Raw genomic sequence first — 20,331 nt, 5'->3', positions numbered from 1 at the left:
ATCAAACTGCTGTATTATAGAGCTATCCAGAAGTAGGAGCTTAGCTAGTGTTTAAAATAACCTGATGAATTATTCATTGAGAGTTGATGTTTATGCAAATTCTGAAGCGTATGCCCACCTGACTGCCATGGGTTAATAATAGTAAGAAGAAGGCGGGTGGGCGAGGGGGGGTAGGGCAGAAACCCAAAAGCGTGCATACGAAAAACAAAACCCAACGCCAGGCACCAATCTTTAAGCATTCCCCAAAACCTATATAATCAAATGATAATACTCTTTCATTATATGCATAAAAAGAATTACAATCCTTACCTGCTTAGCTTTGTAGGGCCCTCAGATTTTCTGGATGAAATAACTGACTGTAGTGCAACCAATAAAACTGAACTGAAAAGCTGATTAAGGGCACTTACTTAATGCAAAGCCACTCACTGAATATTCATATGATGCCAGTGTTTATGCAAATTAAGGCAAAAGAAAGCCCAAGGGGATTGGTTGCCATAGCCCACAAATACTGTGTACAGCAGGAAAAAAAAAAAAAAATACAGAGAGAGAGGGAAAGAGATGGTAACAAATCTTGATATTCATGGCTTGGAAAGAGCAATGTGGAGTATTGTAAAATATTAAAAGTCCAATGTAAATTACTGTTTTAAAGAGCTTTTTCTAATCATATCATTTTAGGCCTCCTGTCTGATATTTGCTTACTGTACAGTAATCTACAATTATCATTAATCCAAGAGGTATTGTCAGGTGTGCATTCAATTTTATTTATTCTATTTGTGCAAACAAGGACCTTAATTGCATTAAGAAGCAGGAAAAATAAAAAATAAAATTGTAATAATTGTAATAATTACAACAGAACTGCTAGTCTAATACAGTGGGAATAAAACCCATAGGCAAATGCCATCCTTTATTAAGGGTTGTATGTGATGTTGCCTTTATGAGCAAAATAATCTTCAAAAGTGGCACGTCAGCAGGACACTGCAAGGGATGGGATTTGCTTCTCCTTAATTTGAATGCAAAGAATGCTTTGTTTCACATTATTTTTCTTTACCTTGGTGTGTCTGGTCTTTTACACTATATGATGGCTCATTTTTTTTCTAGTTCAAGAAAAACTGGTATGCTTTCCTCAGTTATTTATGTATATGAATGCTATGCCAGAATTTTGTCTCATAATTAGGACCAAGCTTTTTTGCATGGCTCCTTACTAGTAGTCCATGATATTATTATCTGATGTTAGAATATTATAATGGACAAGCTTGGTTTGTCCTTCCTTCCTTCCTTCCTTCCTTCCTTCCTTCCTTCCTTCCTTCCTTCCTTCCTTCCTTCCTTCCTTCCTTCCTTCCTTCCTTCCTTCCTTCCTTCCTTCCTTCCCAGAAAATTGCTTATCATAACCTTATTTTAAAAATTTAATCCATATGAAAAGCATATTTGCACTACACGATTCTAGTTAGGAACAAACCTTTCTTAAAACTGATCACTGTTGTTTTAAGCGGATTGCAGAAACTGTCAACTAGCATGCTATGCTTTTGTTTTCTATACAGATGTGGTAATCTAAAAAACATCATTAACCTGTTTTCCAAACATAGCATTAGTCAAATGCTACGTAATCTGTATTTGTTAGCCATTGTAGCATCTGCCAAATATTATTTACTGGCAGACAATAGAATATGTTGCCTACGTGCTGTTTTTTTACTCTAAAAATCTGTACTTCTAGGGCTAAGTTTCCTGTTATTTCTACTGCCATCTGTTGGCATCTGATAACATTTCATGCAAGTAGAGTACACATCACATGGAAATGTGGACAAGCAGGTTTAGGAACAGCAATTCTGGAAAAGCAGTGCATTAAAAAGACATATGAGACACTTAAGGCCTTCTTTAGCTTTCCTTTCCACTCCAACTCATTCTTGCTCAAGTTACCTTTTCTAAATATGTTTCGTCTTCAAACATGTGCCTGGAACTCCATAACTGGGGAAGCCTAGATTGTGAGAAAATCAGGAGTTTGTTCATGTGGCTGGTGAACATATTTGTAATGTCTTATAGATACCAGTGGCAGAATAAACAGCCTACATATGCCATGCAAGGATCATAGTTAGAGGAGACAAGAGCAAGCCAAAAAGGGGATTGTGCTCTCAAAGCATGCATTCATGGACCTAAACAGTTAAGGATTTCTGCTACCTCCCCTTTTGTAATGCTGTGTCAAAACATTGTGTGCAATTTAAACAAACCCATTTCAGTTATATGGAGAACAAGTGTGTGTGTGTATTCCTTCCCAGAGGAGACTTATTTTATTTACAATGTGATGGAATCATTATGAACAAACCATAGCTGAATATGGTTTGGAGTTTATTCATGGAGCATAAACCCTGTTTTAGATGGGTTATTTATTTATTTATTTATTTATTGTTAAACTTGTATGCCACCCATCTCCCCCAATGGGTGACTCTGGGCGGCTCACAATAACAAAAAAGGAAAAAACGTCAATCCCTCCAACAATGGCTAAAATCCATAAATAATTAAAAATACAAACATACATTAAAAATCCTAAACCCCCCCCTTGTAATTTTTAGCCTTAAAACCTTCAAGATGGTGGTGGTGGGGGGGAAACCAAACCCATCACCCCATCAGCCATCTCCACAGATGCAAGCCCCCATCCGGCCCCCAGGCCTTCTGGCAGAGCCAGGTTTTAACCCCTTTTCTGAAGGCCAAGAGGAGGGGGCACACCGGACCTCGGGAGGCAAGATGTTCCATAGGGCGGGAGCCACAGCAGAAAAGGCCCTCTGTCTAGACCCCACCAATCGAAATTCCTTGACTGGTGGGGTCTGCAACCTTCCCCTTCTGCTGGACCGAGTGGGGCGGGCTGAAATAACCGGGGCGAGACGGTTCCTCACATAATTACCTTGCACAACATTAAGTAAAAGCAAAATCAGATTATGGCTTAATGCAATGTGAGAACCCAGTCATTTCGTTGGAGACTGACAACACCTCAGAATGGGTAGCTCTCACTATTCTAAAAGAAAAAAGAAGTAGCACTTATGAAGTAATGCCAATATACATAAGGGGCTTTGCAATATCCATGTCTTTCCTTTCACAGGGCCATTTTGCTCTCAGTCTATAAATGGAGGTGGTGCGCATGTTGCTTCAAGGTTGCTTTGCTGATGCAGCATGTGCCCTGTTGGGTAGAGGGGGCTTGGAGAACCTCTTGCAGGGGCACATGGAGAATTTGTTCAATATCTGTCAAAGTCACTCGAATTCACTTGCAGCTGGATGCTGGCCTTGTTGCAGGTCTGGAGAAGAAGCTTAAGGAAGAGTCTTGCCCAGTTATCTGGGAACAGTTTGAACCTGTTGGGCCTGATGAAGTGGACAGGGTCCTTAGGATTGTGAGCTCAGCCACCTGCTCTTTAGATCCATGCCCCTCCTGGCTTATTAAAGTGGCCCGGGGGGTGTTGTGTGAATGGGTTCTAGCGGTGGTGAATTCTTCTTTGAGTGAGGGGTTTGTTCCTTTACCTCTTAAAGAGGTCTTGGTTCAACCACCCCTTAAGAAGCCATTGTTGGATCCCACTATACTGGACAATTTTTGTCCAGTATCCAACCTCCCCTTTTTGTGGAAGGTGGTTGGGAAAGTGGTTGCACAAGAGCTTCAGAGGATTCAGGATTCAGAATCCAGGTACGGGAGCAGAAATGGCATTGGTTGCACTTTTGGATGATCTCTGGCATGGGCCCGCTGGTTCTATGACCATGCCATCTTTTATGCTGGTTAGGGTTGCACTGCTTCAAACAGACCCTGTGCATAATCTGGGGATCCTCCTAGACTCATGACTCCTGCTCAAAGAGCAGGTGGCAGTCGTGGCTAGGAGGGTCTTTGTTAAACTTTGTATTGGGTGCTAGTTGCACCCATTCCTAAATTGAGGGGCTCAACTCATGGTCATGCCCTAGTCACCTCCCAGTTGGACTACTATAATGCGCTATACATGGGGCTGCCCTTGAAGTGTATCCAGAAGCTTCAGCTGGTGCAAAATGCAGGGGCGCAGGCAGTTATGTGTGTTTGTAGAAGAACACACATTGCACCTTTGCTCCACCAGCTGCATTGATTACCAGTCTGTTCCTGGGTCCAATTCAAGGTGCTGATTTTGACCTTTAAAGCCCTACATGGGACTGGGTTATCTGAGGCACCACCTCTCCCTGATTAGATCTGCCCTTCCCACCAGATTCAGCAAAAAGGCTGTAGATCCCATTGGCTAGGGGTATTAAAGGTCAAAATCAGCTATATTTGGCAGGTCCTAGGTGGTGGGCCTTTTCTTCTGTGGCGCCACTTTATGGAATATCTTGGCCCCTGAAGTGAAACTGGCTTCATCCCTTTTGACTTTCTGGAAGTCCCATAAAACCTGTTGTGCCATCAAGCCTGGGGACCTCAGGGGACTGGTGAAATATTGAGATGGCTCCACTGTTATTAACATCTGTTCTTCACCCAATATTTCTCTTTCTTCTCTTTTTAATTTTGTGCTTTTTTATGGTTTAAAATTTTAATAATAATAATAATAATAATAATAGAAGAAGAAGAAGAAGAAGAAGAAGAAGAAGAAGAAGAAGAAGAAGAAGAAGAAGAAGAAGAAGAAGAAGAAGAAGAAGAAGAAGAAGAAGAAGAAGAAGAAAGGGCATTAGAAGAATATCTGAAAGACAGTGAAGAAGATGCACTGAAGCTAGTACACCATGAAGGCTTACTGAATACCAAAGAGACCAAACCGGCCTATAAGAAAGACCAAATGGAGAATAAAAAAGAGATATGGCAAAGCAAAGTATTACATGGCCAGTATACAAAAAAACTAGCAGGCAAAGCAGATAACAACAAGACCTGGCAATGGCTAAGAGCAGGAAAGTTGATGAAAGAGACAGAAGGGCTGATTCTAGCTGTAGAAGACCAAGCCTTAAGAACAAACGCATACAAAGCCAGAATTGAGAAGACAGCAACAGACAGCAAATGCTGCCTTTGCAAAGAAGCTGAAGAAACAGTGGACCACCTAGTTAGCTGCTGCAAGAAGATTGCACAGACTGACTACGAACAACGGCATGGCAAAGTAGCAACAATGGCACATTGGAATATCTGCAAGAAATACCATTTGCCTGCAAGCAAAAACTAGTGGAACCACAAAACAGACTAAGTAATAGAAAATTAAGAAGATAAAGTGCTCTGAGACTTTAGAATTCAAACAGACAAGCACCTGCCACACAACACCTCAAACTTAACAGTTGTTGATAAGAAAGACAAAAAAGTCTGGATAGTGGACATTGCAATACCTGGAGGTATCAGAATAGAAGAGAAAGAATTGGAGAAAATCACAAAATATAAAGACCTGCAAATAGAAGTAGAACAACTATGGCAAAAGAAAGTGAAGATAGTACCAAGAGTTATAGGTGTCTTAGGTGCAATCCCAAAACATCTGGAACACACTTGAAGACCACCAGCATTGACAAAATCACTATCAGTCAATTGCAAAAGGCAGCTTTACTTGGAACAGCTTATATCCTGCAATGATACCTTTAACACCATCAAACAACTGCCTATCCCAGGTCCTTGGAAAGGACTTGATAGTTGGATAAAAATGCCAAATCCAGTCTATAAATATCTGGCTGATTGAGCGATCAACCATAATAATAAAATTTTGTATAAATTGTTTTTTAGCTCTGTGGTATGCCTCCCAGTCACTTGTTTGAGATGGGCAGCCATATAAATTTGAATAATTAATTAATTAATAAGTCACCTTTAAATACAAGCTTAAGGAATTTTCTTTCTGGTTCAAATATACTGATCATGTATTCCTTAAGGAGAAGCAAAACTAATCCATTCATTTCCCTGAAGGACTTTTTTTGAAGGATACCACCTCAAAAATGTATTTTTAATTTATACAAAAGTGATACTTTTCTCCAAGGGATAGATATCATTGTCTTTTTCCCCTGTGACTTCATTCTCTGTAGATTCTTTAAAGGCTTATCCAATTCAGATTTCAAGGGAGTTGCTACTTTTAACTATCTTTCTCATCAGCTTTTCTCCACTTCCATTTGCAATTATTGTTATTGTCTGTATACTTTCTATAGATCTTCTTGACATAATTTACTGGCAAAATAAATCCCCACAGCCTCTCCTCCCATCCTTAATAGTATTTTTTTAATGAACTAGAATATTCCCTCCCCCCCACAAAAAAACCCAACCTTCCAAGAAATCTATATACTACTAAAACTCTCATATCTGTAACCTTAACTGGTAACTGCGTCGTAGGGCAACAATTTTTGAACCAAGGTACCTCAAATGGGGTAACTTACAGAATGCATCCAAAATCTGGGCCCCATTACTCCTGTGGGATTGAAATTTGGGAAATATGTGACTGCTTCCCTGCTGTGCCGCTGTCCCACAACAGTCAGTCCAGGACATGTGATCGTTATGGGCATATCTCCAACCTCTTTCCCTCCTCCCTCTGTCCCTGTGCCCAATCAGCTAGCAGTAAGGCCTGACGGGTGAGTGGCAATTGGCTGCTTTGGAAACAAGGCAGAAATCTGAAATCTCTTAAAGGCGGTGGGCATTGAGGGAAAGATGAGGGAGTCACTTGGATGCCTGCTGGTGAGGTAGGGCTGGCTGGAGGGCACCAGTTCCCTTGGGAACACACCAGAATGGGGAGTGGGAGTACAGTTTTCCTCGTGGTCTGTGGCTTCCTTTGTTTCACCTCCCCCAGCAAAATGGCAGGCAGTTTCATGGGTCAGCCTAGGAGGAGAGGAGGAGGCTTAACCAGGGCTCTCCTGAAGGTTGTGAGGGGAAGCCAAATGGTGCAAACCTATATTATATGTGGAAATGAGGGCAGGCAGAAGGAAGGAAGGAAGGAAGGAAGGAAGGAAGGAAGGAAGGAAGGAAGGAAGGAAGGAAGGAAGGAAGGAAGGAAGGAAGGAAGGAAGGAAGGAAGGAAGATTTATGACACTTCCTGTCAGCTTTCCACAAGCAAAGTCCATGGAGAAACTGGCAGCAAGTCATAAGTTGCTCACACTCTCACTGCTTTTTTGTCCTTGGTCATTCTGTTTCTCTGTTTAGGTAAGGAAATATCTCTGAAACAATGACCCAGTGGGCCATGGGTTGTCTAATACTATGCTAAAAGTCTGCTTCCCTTTTCATCTGTGGCAACCTGCTGGTCTGATCCCTGCAGATCTTGGCTATATCATTCACTTTCTGCTTATTCTGATCAGGAAGCATGGACAACCAAGGAAGGCTGCAGAGAGAGGACTAGCAACAGAACCCTCTGCCTTGTCGCAACCACAAAGTAAACTTCAAAATACCACCCAAATAAATTGCAAGCTAAGGGGAGAGTATTCCAAGTGAGAATGAGGTGGGAAAAACAGGAGCCTTTCTCAGAGGGAAAGAAAATTGCCCAGAAATTGGAGGTCAGATTTTGGCACAGTAGCAGGACTACAGTACTTTTTAACTGTACCTCTCTTTTCAGAAAAGTCAGGGGTATTCATAGGGGAAGGTCAGAGAAGTCAGTGTGGGGCCCCATAGATATGATTGAAGCCTTGCCTTTCTTACATGTGTTTCACATGTAAAGCAGATTAAAAAAGGCCAGGGCTTCAATTGTGTGGTTGTGGCCACTGGTCTGATTTTTTGCCACTTCCCTTGCTGATGCTTCTCCTCCAAGTGTTTAAAAAGCAATGCCAGTATTGTGTACCTTGAATCCCCCAGGTTTTGTTTTCTCTTTTTCAGGCAGAACAGCAAATGGTCTGCCAGGCGGAATGCACAGACTGGCTAATTGATTTGTTCCATGCATACTCTAATTTTTTCATAATAAAATGTCCAAAGCAACCAAATGCGGTGCTGTATTTTTTATACACAAGGACATTTAGTCTGGGCTCCGTAGACCTTAGCTTCAGTACTTTTCTTTTTCATAGCTGTACATACAAAGGCATACAGTTTCTGGAACATCATCCCCGTAGAAATAGAGATTGCCCTGACCCTGCTGGCCTTTCGCAAGGCACTAAAAACCTGGCTTTGCTATTGAGCCTGGGGCCCTGACAGCATGGTTAAGCCCATGTCATGGTTAGTTTGACTGTTTATGAGTGTTCTCAGCTGCTATTTTTATGTTCTTTCTGTTGTTTTTAATTCTGGTGTTTTTTATTGTTTTTCCTTCTGCCCATAGTCACCTATATGAGACGGGCAGCCTATACATTTATTAAATAAATTAATACTGGAAGGCTGACAATATGGATGTATCAATAATTTGCAGGGCTATCATTTTAGGTTAGTGGGCACATTTGGGAACTTAGGTGATAAGAAGGCGGCATGCAAATAATAAGATGCGTTAATAATAATAAAAAAGCAATCCCATGGGGACTCACCAATTCACCAATAGTTGCCACTATGAGAGTAGCCAGTCAAGTAACATAAAACTCTACTTGGAAGATACTGTGGGCAGCATACAGTAAAGCCAACAGTTAAAACATATTATAAAACCACTTAAAACATTTAAATAATTAAACATAAATAAGAACGATATCACAAGAGGGTTAATATCAGACTGTTACACATGGTGTGGCCAATGCATGGGCTCCCTGCTGCCAGGGATATCCAGACCTGATGAAAAAAACACATTTTGAGGGCTTTCTGGGAAGCCATAAGGGTTGGGACCAACCTTACCTCAGGGGGATGAAGTTCCAAACGTCAGCTGCCACTTCTCTCCTCCCTTGCCTTTACTTTCCAGAAAACTAGGGAGGGTCCCTTCTTAGATGGTTTCTCTACCCCCTCCCTCCTTTGCACTCAGATTTCTCTTATCAGACCATTGTCCAGGCTGCGGTTCTTCCGCCTGTCTCTCAAGGTTATTCTCATAGCCCATTACAGATTCCTCCTTCATGCTATTAATTGTTAGCTGTTAATTGCTTTAGGATTTCCTTGCAATTTTAAAATTCCTTTTTAGAGTTCTTGTACTGTATGCTGATCTTTTATTGTGTTTGGTTTTGGACTGTGAATAAATTTTGACTGGCATTGCAGTAATCCACCCAGGAGATGACTACAGCGTGAATAACCATGAATTGTGCCTCCCAGCGCAGGAAGGGGTGGAACTGGCACATGACAAATGCTGATTTCATATTTTATTAGCTATATATTGGCCAAATGTGAAGAAAGAAAAATAGCAAAACACAATAAGTGTGTGTGTGGTGGTGGTGGGGATTCATTTTGTTTGTCTAAATCCATGATCAGTTATAGAATAGAATGGAAATTACTTTGGTGATGGCTTTCAGTTTGGCTACACTTTACCTTTGATTTTGTCCTTTACAGGATCTCAAACATGTTGCCTAGTATTAAAATAGCATAAGGCACATGGAATATCATATATTTGGGTTGACAGTGGGCCAGATTAGGACTAATAACTTGAAGCTGGATCATTACAAAATGGAGGCGCTGTTCTGGATGGAGCTGGACAAACCGCAGAAGCAGTAGGAAGTGTATTTTCATCCTAAATTGTCACTAGAAGGCAAGTGATCTCAGTGACTCTGGAATACTTTTTACAGCTATGATCTTTCCTAGATAGGAATAACCTGGCTATGGTTATCCATCCTCTGATAGTCTATTAATTACCTAATTTAATTCAAGTTGTTAATACTTCTCATGAAACTAAGTGCTTTGCACACAGACATTGTAGGCAAAGTTCAGCAAGCATATTAGTTTTGCCACCTTGCTTTGGAGAACAAATCAGGATGATTTGGTCATAATGTACTATGTGCCCTAAACTTCTGACAAAATCATCTTGTTACTTCTTCTAAGTAGGAATAATGTTGCAGTGCTGCAGTATCCAAGGCATTTTGGATAGTTATAGTCTTTGAAAGTACATTCTCCATAATAAATATAAATCTCAATGGTCAAAATAGAATTTCTCAGAAAGCAATAGCAATGCTGTTTTCATATCACATGTTTAGAAGCTGGTTTAACAGAAATGTTAAAGATCAGCAGTACTGATAAAAACAACCAGGGTTTTCCAAAAGGCACCAGCTTATAATAATCTTTAACATGATTGAAGTGAAATTGCAAGACACATACAGAATAATCATATATTAATTGTGTGTAGTTAATTTAATTTTAAATTAAATCAAATTTAATTTTTGCACTGCCCAAGCCTAGCCCATTTTTGGACAATGTAAACTCAGGCATATCATTCAAAGGTCTATAGTCTTTCACCCCCAAAAGATCATGTACTTCAGTGCTTAACCAATTAAAACATATTTATGTCAGCTTGGGAACTAAGTATAAATAACTCTTTGGGGACAGGGCTAGTCCAGCCTTCCTTGGCAATTACTTCATGAACTAAGAAGACCCTTTACTGAGCTCCTTCAAAAATATTCAGTACTCATAAGCTGCATGTTAGTGCATGTACACACACAATTCTGTGAAAATCAGAAAATCTTATAAGTGTGGTGAGAATTTCACTGCGATGAGGAGAACCAAAGTTTGTAAAATTTATACAGAGCTGCCCTGGACCAAATCAGCCCTAATTGATTAATTAAGTATTCACACTACTGCCCCATGTTATCTCTTAACTGAATTGATTGAATTGGGAGAGGAGGTGATTGCTTCTTCACACAGGCAGAACACATTGGATGACTTTTTACAAAATAAATGAAACATCACGAAATTTTGATGTCTTGTTTACTCAACTCCTTCTATACTGTGTATCAGTAGGACCCACATGAAATTCTGATAATATTCCTTGGTAAAACTGTGCAAAAATGCAGAACAATCCAAAAGGGGGTAAATATTTTTTCATAGAACTATATCTCTCTGTGTTAGCAAATACTTTTTTACAGACCTGTGTATCTATGTGTGTGTGTGGTTATACATATATAAACATGATGTGTTCAGCTAATTGCCTAACCAGTCAATTTATTGCAGCCACAGATCCATAAGAATTTCCATATCAAATAGTTATAAAATATAAGAAAAAAAATGACAGAGCAAAAGACTCTACAGGTAGTCCTCATTTAGTGACCACAATTGAGATGGGCAATTTGGTCATTAAGCAAAGTGGTCACTAAGTGAAACCTGGCTTTTTAAGTCGCTTTTAGTGAAATTCACCATTATTTTAAAAGTTGTAGTTTTCTATACATTTTTGTTAATTTTGATTTGATCCTTTTATGTTGATCTAAATGGTGTGTATATGTATATGTGTATGTGTATGTATGTATACATATTGACACACACACACATAGAGAATTTATATATAATCCCCTCTACCCCTATGGGCAATATGTGTCTTCCTCAACCTTGGGTCCTCTACCAGAGGCCTGGGAATTTGAGGGTTCTGCGTGGTATCTTAGCTGTTCCTAGCACTGCACTCTTCTGGACAGAGAGTTCTGATGTTGTTCCTGGGATCTGTTGGAGCCACTCTCCCAGCTTAGAAGTCACAGCCCCTAGTGCTTCTACCACCACTGGGACCACTTTGGCCTTTACTTTCCACTTTCCATGGAATATATATTATTATATACAGAATATATACTCTGTATATGTGTGTGTTGTATGTATATACATATATATGTACACACACACACACACACACACATACAGAGACATATATATTCCTTGAGACCACCAAAGAAGATTGTGCTACAGACCGAAATCCAAATCTTATGAATGGATGAATGAATGAATGACTGAAATCAGTATACTCCTGGAAGTGTACCCAAAATACACATTCACTGCTGCACCAAAATATTGTGTCCAATCTAAGAGTCACTTGGATTGAGATGGGTGGCTATAGAAATTGCATAAATAAAGTAAATAAATAAGAGCATTCCAGAAAATTTAAGTCACACAAATTTATTGGCCTTCAAAAGCATTAATAAAGTACAACAGGTTTTCTTTTTTGCTTTTAAATACACATTTGAAGAAGAGGAGATAAGAGTGGCTTAACCATGAGTATGAAGTTCTTGTTACAGTATATATAAAATTTAAATCTGAGTTTCTTAGTTACAGAATAATAACCATCTCTATGTTCCTTCCACTTCAGATTTTATTTCATTTCTTACATTCAAGACATCTGGCAAGAAACCAGATAGTGGAAAAAAATATAATATTGAGATATAGTAGTAGTGTCAAAAGAGGGGCATATAAAATTGCAAGCATAATTACCTTGAATTGTTTTAGCCCACTTTAAAATGTAATAAATAGGGCTATTCACAACTATTCCCTAAAGACAATATTCTTCCATAATGATGAAAGGTGGAATATGAACTAGTATTATTCATGTTATTATGACCGTCTTTGTGAACTTTGAGCTTTGTTTGATTAACTCTTTCTGGAATACTTTGAAATATTTTCTATAAGCAAACATCTCATTGTTGCAGCTCCCTTTTTCCTATTCATGGAGCAAGTTCTTTCCTATTCATGGAGTAAGTAGTGTGTGCTCTTCCAGCATTTCTTTTGTTCTACAGTACTGTATTCATTACACACTGTCATCTACAACTTTGCAGCTTTTACACATTGTGTTATACATTTCAAGAAGGATACTCCATCCCTTCCAGATGGAAAGTTCTGGTGGTCTGTGGCAACAAAAGCAACAATCTCATGTGGCATCTTAGAGATCAAAAAAGTATTACAGTATACATTTTCGTAGACTGGAGAATGAATGACCTATGTAGTTACACACTATCATTGCTGTTTTTATGGTCCAAAAATTAGGGCAGAAGCTGTAGCTTAATAATTTTTCCTCACTTTTTGATGCATAAATGATTTTCAGGAATTTCAAATCTCTTCCTGGCCAGTTTTATGAATGCCAGATAAGAAGAAAGTCCTGTGAACCTCAATAAACGTAATCCAAGTCTCTATGTTATTGCAGCTTTGACTTTTTAAAAACCTAGATTATTTTACTTTATTATTTGTATCATCAAAACATATTCTTCAGCATGTTATAAAAGCAGACATAAAGGTTTTTTTTTTTAATTTAAATATAAAAAGTAAGTATACTACACCATGTGTAAATCTAAACCTGGACATCTCCTGTTCAGCTTTTTGGCAATGCAGCTAATTAAAAATGATTTTCAAACATATGTTAATAGAACTAAAATGTTAAAAATATCTGCTCGGATAGATAGCCTAACAGGTCAATTTTTAAGTGTTTGTTTGATCTGATATTTTAAAAAGTTATTTCTTATGTGTTTGATGAGTGCTTAAATTTGTTTGTTTGTTTGATTTCTATGGCCACCCATCTCGGAAAGCGGCTCTGGGTGGCGTTTATAAAATGTTTATAGTATTTAATATTCAAAGTAATCTTCTCTTCTAAATACATAATTCTGTTAACATTCTGGATAGATGTTTGATATTATATTACTGAAACTCTTTTCTGTAAGCATGTAATGAAAGATGGTAGAAAGGAAAGAGAGATATATGTGATTAAAATGAGTTAAGTCTACTTGTTTGTTATGCTACACTAGGCCTAGGCAACACTTGGCTTTCAAGATATTCATGAATTACAATTACCAGATGCCTCAGCCAGCACAGCCAATACTGAGTTGCTTGGAGTTGTGGTTCAGTAAAGGGCATAGGTTCTTCCCCTTACCATATTCAGAGTCAATGTAACCATTTCTCACAAATGGTTGTAATAAAGCTGCCCGTTCACTTTTCCTCTCTTTTTTTGCAAGGAACAGCCATGTACTTTCCTCTTTCTACATCCCAGTGCTCTGATCAGAATTGGTGCACATTTCAAAGTGCCTCCTATACATTTGCTTGTTTTCATGGTAGCACTTCTCTTCTTCCAAGTGCTGAAATCACACGATGACTTTTCAAGTTCTATCCTTAAAAAGTCCTCATATGATTTCTAGCACCTAAAAGAAGACAAATGGCACTCCACGTAGCGGAGCCACCTTGTTCAGAGTTGGCCAGGGAGGAGTGGGAGGACTCTACACAAGATGCTGCTTACCTTGTACCACCAGCTGGGAAGTCACCACTCACTGCCCTGAAACTGCCCCAGATTATTGTCAGAGGCAGCAGCACAACCAGCGTCACTGCTGAAGTGTGGTAAGAGGTAGGCTATGGGGTCAGCACTTTTTGTACCAAAGTAGGAAAGCACTTTCTTTCAGCTCTGTGGATAAGCCCACAATCATCCAGGGCCAAGGGCTAGGGATTCTCTGCTTTGTAATCTTAAGAATGAATTCTCATGTCTGATCATTGCTTGGCAAAACTTGTTCTCCTGTACTGGCAGATACTAGTATCGCCTGCTGAAGAAGCAATAAAAATACAAGTGAGTACTTGAATCATCTTGGCTTGTTATTGCAGTCCTTTCAGTAAGAAGAGGTGATGACTGGAAATGACCAGTCTGTTCTATTTCTGATTTTCCTGTGCAAACTGGCAGATACTCAGTTACCGCATATGGTGCTCAATACCTCAAATCCTGCATGGTACTCAGAGATAGCAGCTGGGAATCTGATTATCCAATATTTAAACCTATCTTCCCCCAAATATCCTTTGGCGTATTGAATCCAGTTGAATTCTCCAGGCTGTCTAGTGGGTATTCTGATATTTAGACTACCTCTGGTGTTTTATTCACTACTTAACTACATTAAGCATGAACCTGATTTTGCCAAATTAGCCTCAGAACTCTCAAAGGTGTTCAGACCTGACAGAACCTGGTCTGTCATTACAGCAATGCCAGCTTTTCTTTTGAGTTTGGATGTGTGGACAAGAGTGTTCACTTTGAACATCAGTTCTGTAGAGTAAGAAAGCCCCTGCCTGGCAGAACAAACTGACTTCCTAAGAAAATGGAATCAGCACATTATAGCAGCACTTCATGCTGAGTCAGGAATAGAGATATCTGGTTTGCCTATGATTGTTCCTTCTCCTACTTCTGGAAGAATAACTGCCTGGTAGTCTTGAACTCTGCATTCAAGGTCGTTGGCTAAAATGGGTGAGTCTCCATGAAAATGATTATTAATAAATCTAAATAGCCTATACTATTCTTAGAGGACATAGTCTGAATGCTTTTGTGATACTCTGTGTTTAGACATCTTTTATAGATGAGAGGTTTTCACTATCCTATTATCAAATTCCCTGCTCTGTTTGTAAAGCTAAATTCATTATTATGAATACAGTATCAGTTGCTATTGTTTTAAATTCCACTAGATCTAAACAGATACCCTTTTCTTTAAAATAATATTTGTACATATCTCCTGCCATGCAGAGCTTATATACCCATTTATCTCACACTGTGACAGCAAAGTAGGCACTTACACAGTACCAAAAAAGAGATTAAAAAAGAGCACATGTGTAAAAATATGCAAACTGAGAAATAATTACCATTTAAACTATATACTTGCATGTACACCATAGTTGGGAAGATTTATTTATTTATGAAATTTAGAAAACCACCCAACTCGACAAAGTCTCTGGGCACTGTGCAACTTTAAAAACAATATGAACAATAAAACAAGGAAAATAATTATTTACTTCTACAAAAGAGGGATTCAGACTAACATTATAGGGGGTTTACCACCCACCCTAACCAGGAGAAACTTCTAAAACAACATCAGGCTGAGGGCCTTATGGATCTCTGGGGAGATGATGTTCCAGAGGGCAAGCTCATAACACCATGAACAGGGAATTCCTGTGTTGTTCAATCTGCTGTGCAAATGCTACTTTAAAACCCTTACTCAGCCTTCATATGATTCTTTATCTTTATGCTACCCTGAATCAGACAGTCCATTTAAGAAAGCAGAGATGAGGAACCGATGAGTCTCCTGATTTTGCAAAAAACAATGGTGAATGGGACCACAACAGATACAAACTTGCTGCATATATCAATTGCCATACTGCTCGTTAGGGAAGGGAGAAAGCTTTATCTTCCACATTTACTGTATATGCATTTGCCCAATCGCATATGAATACTACCACATCTATACATGACATTTACTACAAGCTTCTGAGGAGGGATCAGCATTATCTTTATTCCCTCCATAGCAATCCTGCTCCAGACTATTTCTCTGCTATTAGTAGCAAATCATGAATCAAATTAAATATTAAAAAAAAAAATCACAACTGCAGGAAGATAGAATAGAAACATATCAACATATTTGTTTTTTTAATCTACTATGTCCTTGTGAATACAGCTAGATCCTTATTGGAAAATCTGATCCAAAAATAATGACCAATTAAAAAAAAGTCAATAAAATAAGTACAGAAGTAATTGAATCCTGGCCGTTCTGCAAATTTTACTAAGCACCGAGCATAAAGAAATATTGACTCTGCAGGGTGGAAGTATTTGCCATTTTCATAGCCTAGGAATTACTTGCAAAGTGTGTTCCTAGGAGGCCCGGCATGCAGTAGGTGGCATAGATTATCCTTGATAGCATATTTTTAAAGGAAGCTTCCCAGTGTCAGTGTTGGGATGACAGCTTGCAAGAGCCAATTTACACTGAATTTCTATAGTGCTACTTCAGGTGAGCAATAGTTTTACTAACTCCTGGGATAAGCTATTTCTTCCTAAACAAGCAAGCTTGAACTGGAAACAGCATTTTATTCTTTTTCTAAAGCACCTTTTCTAAAACCTTTCTTTTGCTAATCCCCTTCCTATGTATATGAACCCTGGTCAAAAGGCATCCCACCTGGCTAAGGCTACTAAAACTTTGATGACCACTAGATGGCAGCAGAGAGATACAGAAAAACTCTAACACTTTTCTGCCCTCTGGTGCTTGTCTGGATCTTGGCGGGCCAGATCTAGGATTCTAACTTTTGGTCAGTTACAAGAGGTCACTAATTCTATATTCTGGCAGGGAGGGGCAGAAAAGTACCACCATCTCAAAGTGTGTGAAAACATTTGGACAAAGCATAATAAGTTCTCCTTATCTTTTATTTGAATCTACAGGAATTTAATGACAGTTTTTCAAAAGAAGTCTAAATTACACTGAAAAGGATTAGAACTGTTTTCTAGTAAAGTATGTAACCCTCTGCAGAGTTTTCTGTATATATTTTAAAAAGCCAACATTACCCTATAATTTGTTGCTCCTCTGTTACTGAAGCTGGAGCTTAATGCACCATACTAACTTTACAACTCCCACACTTCCTTTTTCTTTTTAGCCTAAGAAAAAAGGCTAGTACATATACAAACCAGAGTTCTCACTCAAGGCCCAGGCTCGAAGTATCATACTTTGTACACATCATGTGAAGACACAGATCTCTGGAGAAGTCTATAATGTCGAAATAAGTGGAAGGAAAAAGAGGACCAGCAGCAAGATGGGTGGATAATAGTGATGCGTGCACTATTGGGAGACCTGAAGGACCAGGTCAGGGGCAGATCATCCTAGAGAAAATGTGATTGCTAAGAGACAACACCGATTTGATGACATATAAACAATCAATCAATCTGGAAGTAGCATAACTTGGCCTTTTCGGTATAGGCAGAGATTTATAATCAGGGGCTCTGAGTAGAGAAGGCTTCATGTTTTATATCTCTAACATACCTCACAAAGTACTGTTATACTTCTCTTCTTTCCTTTTCCATTTATATTTACATATACCATAATTTCTCCAAGCTTTCTTTCATTCATCTCTCTTGTTAATTTTATATATGGTTCGACCCATATTTATTTTCCCTCCTTTTCCTCTCTTTTGTAACAACAACCACCTGTTATTTATTTTTCGAACTTACTTCAAAGCTTCTTCACTTCCTCCTACAGAACAGAGAGTTTAATCTCTATCTCTAAACTGCTCCTCTCAGACATCTTTTGATATTGCCATTTTCTTCCATTCACTGCAAGTTTTTATAGGAACTTGCCTGTATCTCCTTTCAATACAGGCAAGTTCCCCATATATAGGCTGTCCAGTTTCCATGGCCTTTTAGACAGTTACAGCTGGGCATCCTTTTTGTGGCCAACAATGTGCTAACAGGTTGGAGGGTGAGGGAAGGACTTGGTTGCAGGTGATTTTCAGGGGGTTCTTTTTTAAAAAATGGTGACATGCTTATTTTAGGTCTTGTACTACACTTCTCATCTGTTTCCCAGATTAAAAGGGCAGGAAAATATGTTGTTATTTTCCAGCAGATATGATCAGAATGCCCTCTAAAGGCTGTAAAAACAGATGTTGAGGGCTTTTTGTGGCTCTGGAATCATAGGTTGTCCATTCTCAAATGCCAGGTTATACTTTTGAGGCACAAGAGTTTGTCACTGCTTTGCCCAGAATGTACATAGCATTTATGTGCTTTGTTTATGACAGCCAGACCCACCTTCCTGTCCCTTGTCTCTAACAATTCCCTGTCTCTGTTTTAGCCTTGGAGGTTGTGTTGCTACAATTTTCATTAAATTTGAATACCTTCGCTTGTCACTCTTCAGCATTCAGCTCCCTAATTAAGTTAAATCTTTGAGTTGGGTAGTGAGAGAGATACATTGATTGTCTATATCCACATAAAGAGAAATGTTTATGTGTAGACCAGATTAAATTACTGCAATTTTACAAACAAAAACATATTTTAAAACAATTAGTACTTTATTTTCAGAAAAACGGTTACCCCTTCCCACCTGCGAAGTCCCTAGGTTATAATAAAAAATGAAGACAATAAGCTATCACAGAATAAACCAATAGGACATTCACTGAATATATAGCAGGCAAAGCAGTGTATTTTAGATAAACTGTATGTGATGGGAAGACAAGTGCCAAGTCTGTGTATGAGAATGAGGCTGCTACAAGAATTCTTATTCTTATTCTTATTCTTATCTATAGAACATTGAACATATCTGTAGAGCCAGTTTGGTGAAAAGAGCCAGTTTGGTGTAGTGGTTAAGGCGCCAAGCTATAAACCAGGAAACCATGAGTTCTAGTCCACCTTAGGCACAAAGCCAGCTGGGTGATCCTGGGTCAGTTACCCAGTCTAGCCCCAGGAAGGAGACCATGCAAACTCCTTCTGAAAATCTTGCCAAGAAAACTGCAGGGACTTGTCCAGGCAGTTGCCAGGATTCAAAGCAGACTCAAAGGCAAGAAGAAGAGGAAGAAGATTGAAAACGATGTTCTGTAGAACACTGGATACTATGTTCTAGCAATGCCTTCTGTATAAGTGTCATAAACTCTCAGGCCACTGTCAGACAATGAAGAACAGGGGGCTCTTCCAGGTTCAACTTCAACCAAACCACACAATCATTTGTTTCACTTCAGAAGCATGTCTGTATTACTGTTGAAGGCTATCAATTTATACAGTAACACTCAAGCATGTAACAGTGTTCTGTACATAGCAAAAGCCTAATAGGCTTTTCTTTTTCTTTATCTTTTGTTCTTTTGTTCATGTACTTTGTACATGACAGGAAAAAAAAAGTCTCTCCCCCATCACTGAACACACACTTTTTGCTTAATAAAAAAATTGAGGCCAGTATAAATTGTGGCCAAGATTAAACCGTTTTGTGTGTTTGAGACCTGAGATTAGTTTGCTTCATTTCTAAGAAAGAAAGAGCTCTGCTGGAGCACTGCATTTTCTATTTACTTTCTGCAGGAAGCCCACAAGCAGAGGGAGAGCTCTGTGATCTCTTCCTGTTGCTGTTCTCACAGGAGCTGATAATTTAGGAGCAGGATATCTCTAGAACAGTGTTTCTCAACCTTGGCAACTTTAAGATGTGTGGACTTCAACTGGCTGGGGAATTCTGGGAGTTGAAGTCCACACATCTTAAAGTTGCCAAGGTTCCAGGGCCTAGAAGTAGCACATCTTCATCATAACCAGTGGCCATTGTTGGAACTTTTTCTTCTTGTCTTGGCGCATTCACCTTTTTTAGCCAGTGAGGCTAGCAACTATCATTATATTTGAAGAAACAATATTGGATGACACTGCATTTCTGAACAATGTCACAAACTGTAGGTTTTTACTAGAAGAAATAGTTATCCTTTTTTTTCAGGCAACAGTATCCATTGCCCAGAAACATTAACAAATATCGTAATGTTGCATCTGCTGGAGTGGACCGTTCTCCATGAAAGCTCCATCATAAATGTGCTAGATTTGAAGATGCTATAAGAGTCTATCTTGTCTTGTTGTAACAGACTAATATAAGTATTATTCCAGAAATCATAACATTTTTCAAGATGAGCTATGCTAAAAGAAATCATTCTTAGATGGCTCCACTGTAATTGATATTCTGCTCTCTCCATGGGGTTTGTATATCTTAAAATCTATTTTTTAAAATCTGTGATTTTTTGTTCTAATAATAATGTTTTATCTTTTTATACTGCCTGTTTTTATTCACTTGTTATTTTATTTTAATTGTTGTATGCTGCCCAGAGTCAGTTTGTGTGAGATGGGCAGCTATATAAATGTGATGTATAAATAAATAATAAACAAACAAACAAACCTCGGT

General features: G+C 38.8%; 2 long non-coding RNA genes across 2 annotated transcripts in view; one reads left to right on the top strand and one right to left on the bottom strand.

Moving 5' to 3' along the window:
- Nucleotides 1-1,942: 1,942 nt before the first annotated feature.
- LOC148213764 (uncharacterized) overlaps nucleotides 1,943-20,331 on the bottom strand; it is a 36,822-nt gene continuing 18,433 nt past the window's right edge. Inside the window, exons 2-3 of the long non-coding RNA XR_015793739.1 lie at nucleotides 8,365-8,431; nucleotides 1,943-1,972 (exon numbers count right to left, since the gene is read on the bottom strand). This is a non-coding gene — a long non-coding RNA (uncharacterized LOC148213764). The remainder of the gene's footprint in view (nucleotides 1,973-8,364; nucleotides 8,432-20,331) is intronic.
- Nucleotides 14,401-20,331, top strand: part of LOC148213763 (uncharacterized) — a 35,873-nt gene continuing 29,942 nt past the window's right edge. Inside the window, exon 1 of the long non-coding RNA XR_015793737.1 lies at nucleotides 14,401-14,915. This is a non-coding gene — a long non-coding RNA (uncharacterized LOC148213763). The remainder of the gene's footprint in view (nucleotides 14,916-20,331) is intronic.

This window comes from Python bivittatus, unplaced genomic scaffold (genome assembly GCF_059951505.1).
Source record: "Python bivittatus isolate LINGU-HERP-01145 unplaced genomic scaffold, Pbiv_v1 ctg000850_np1212, whole genome shotgun sequence".
Classification (NCBI taxonomy): Eukaryota; Metazoa; Chordata; class Lepidosauria; order Squamata; family Pythonidae; genus Python; species Python bivittatus.
This window is presented reverse-complemented; position numbering and strand designations above follow the sequence as displayed.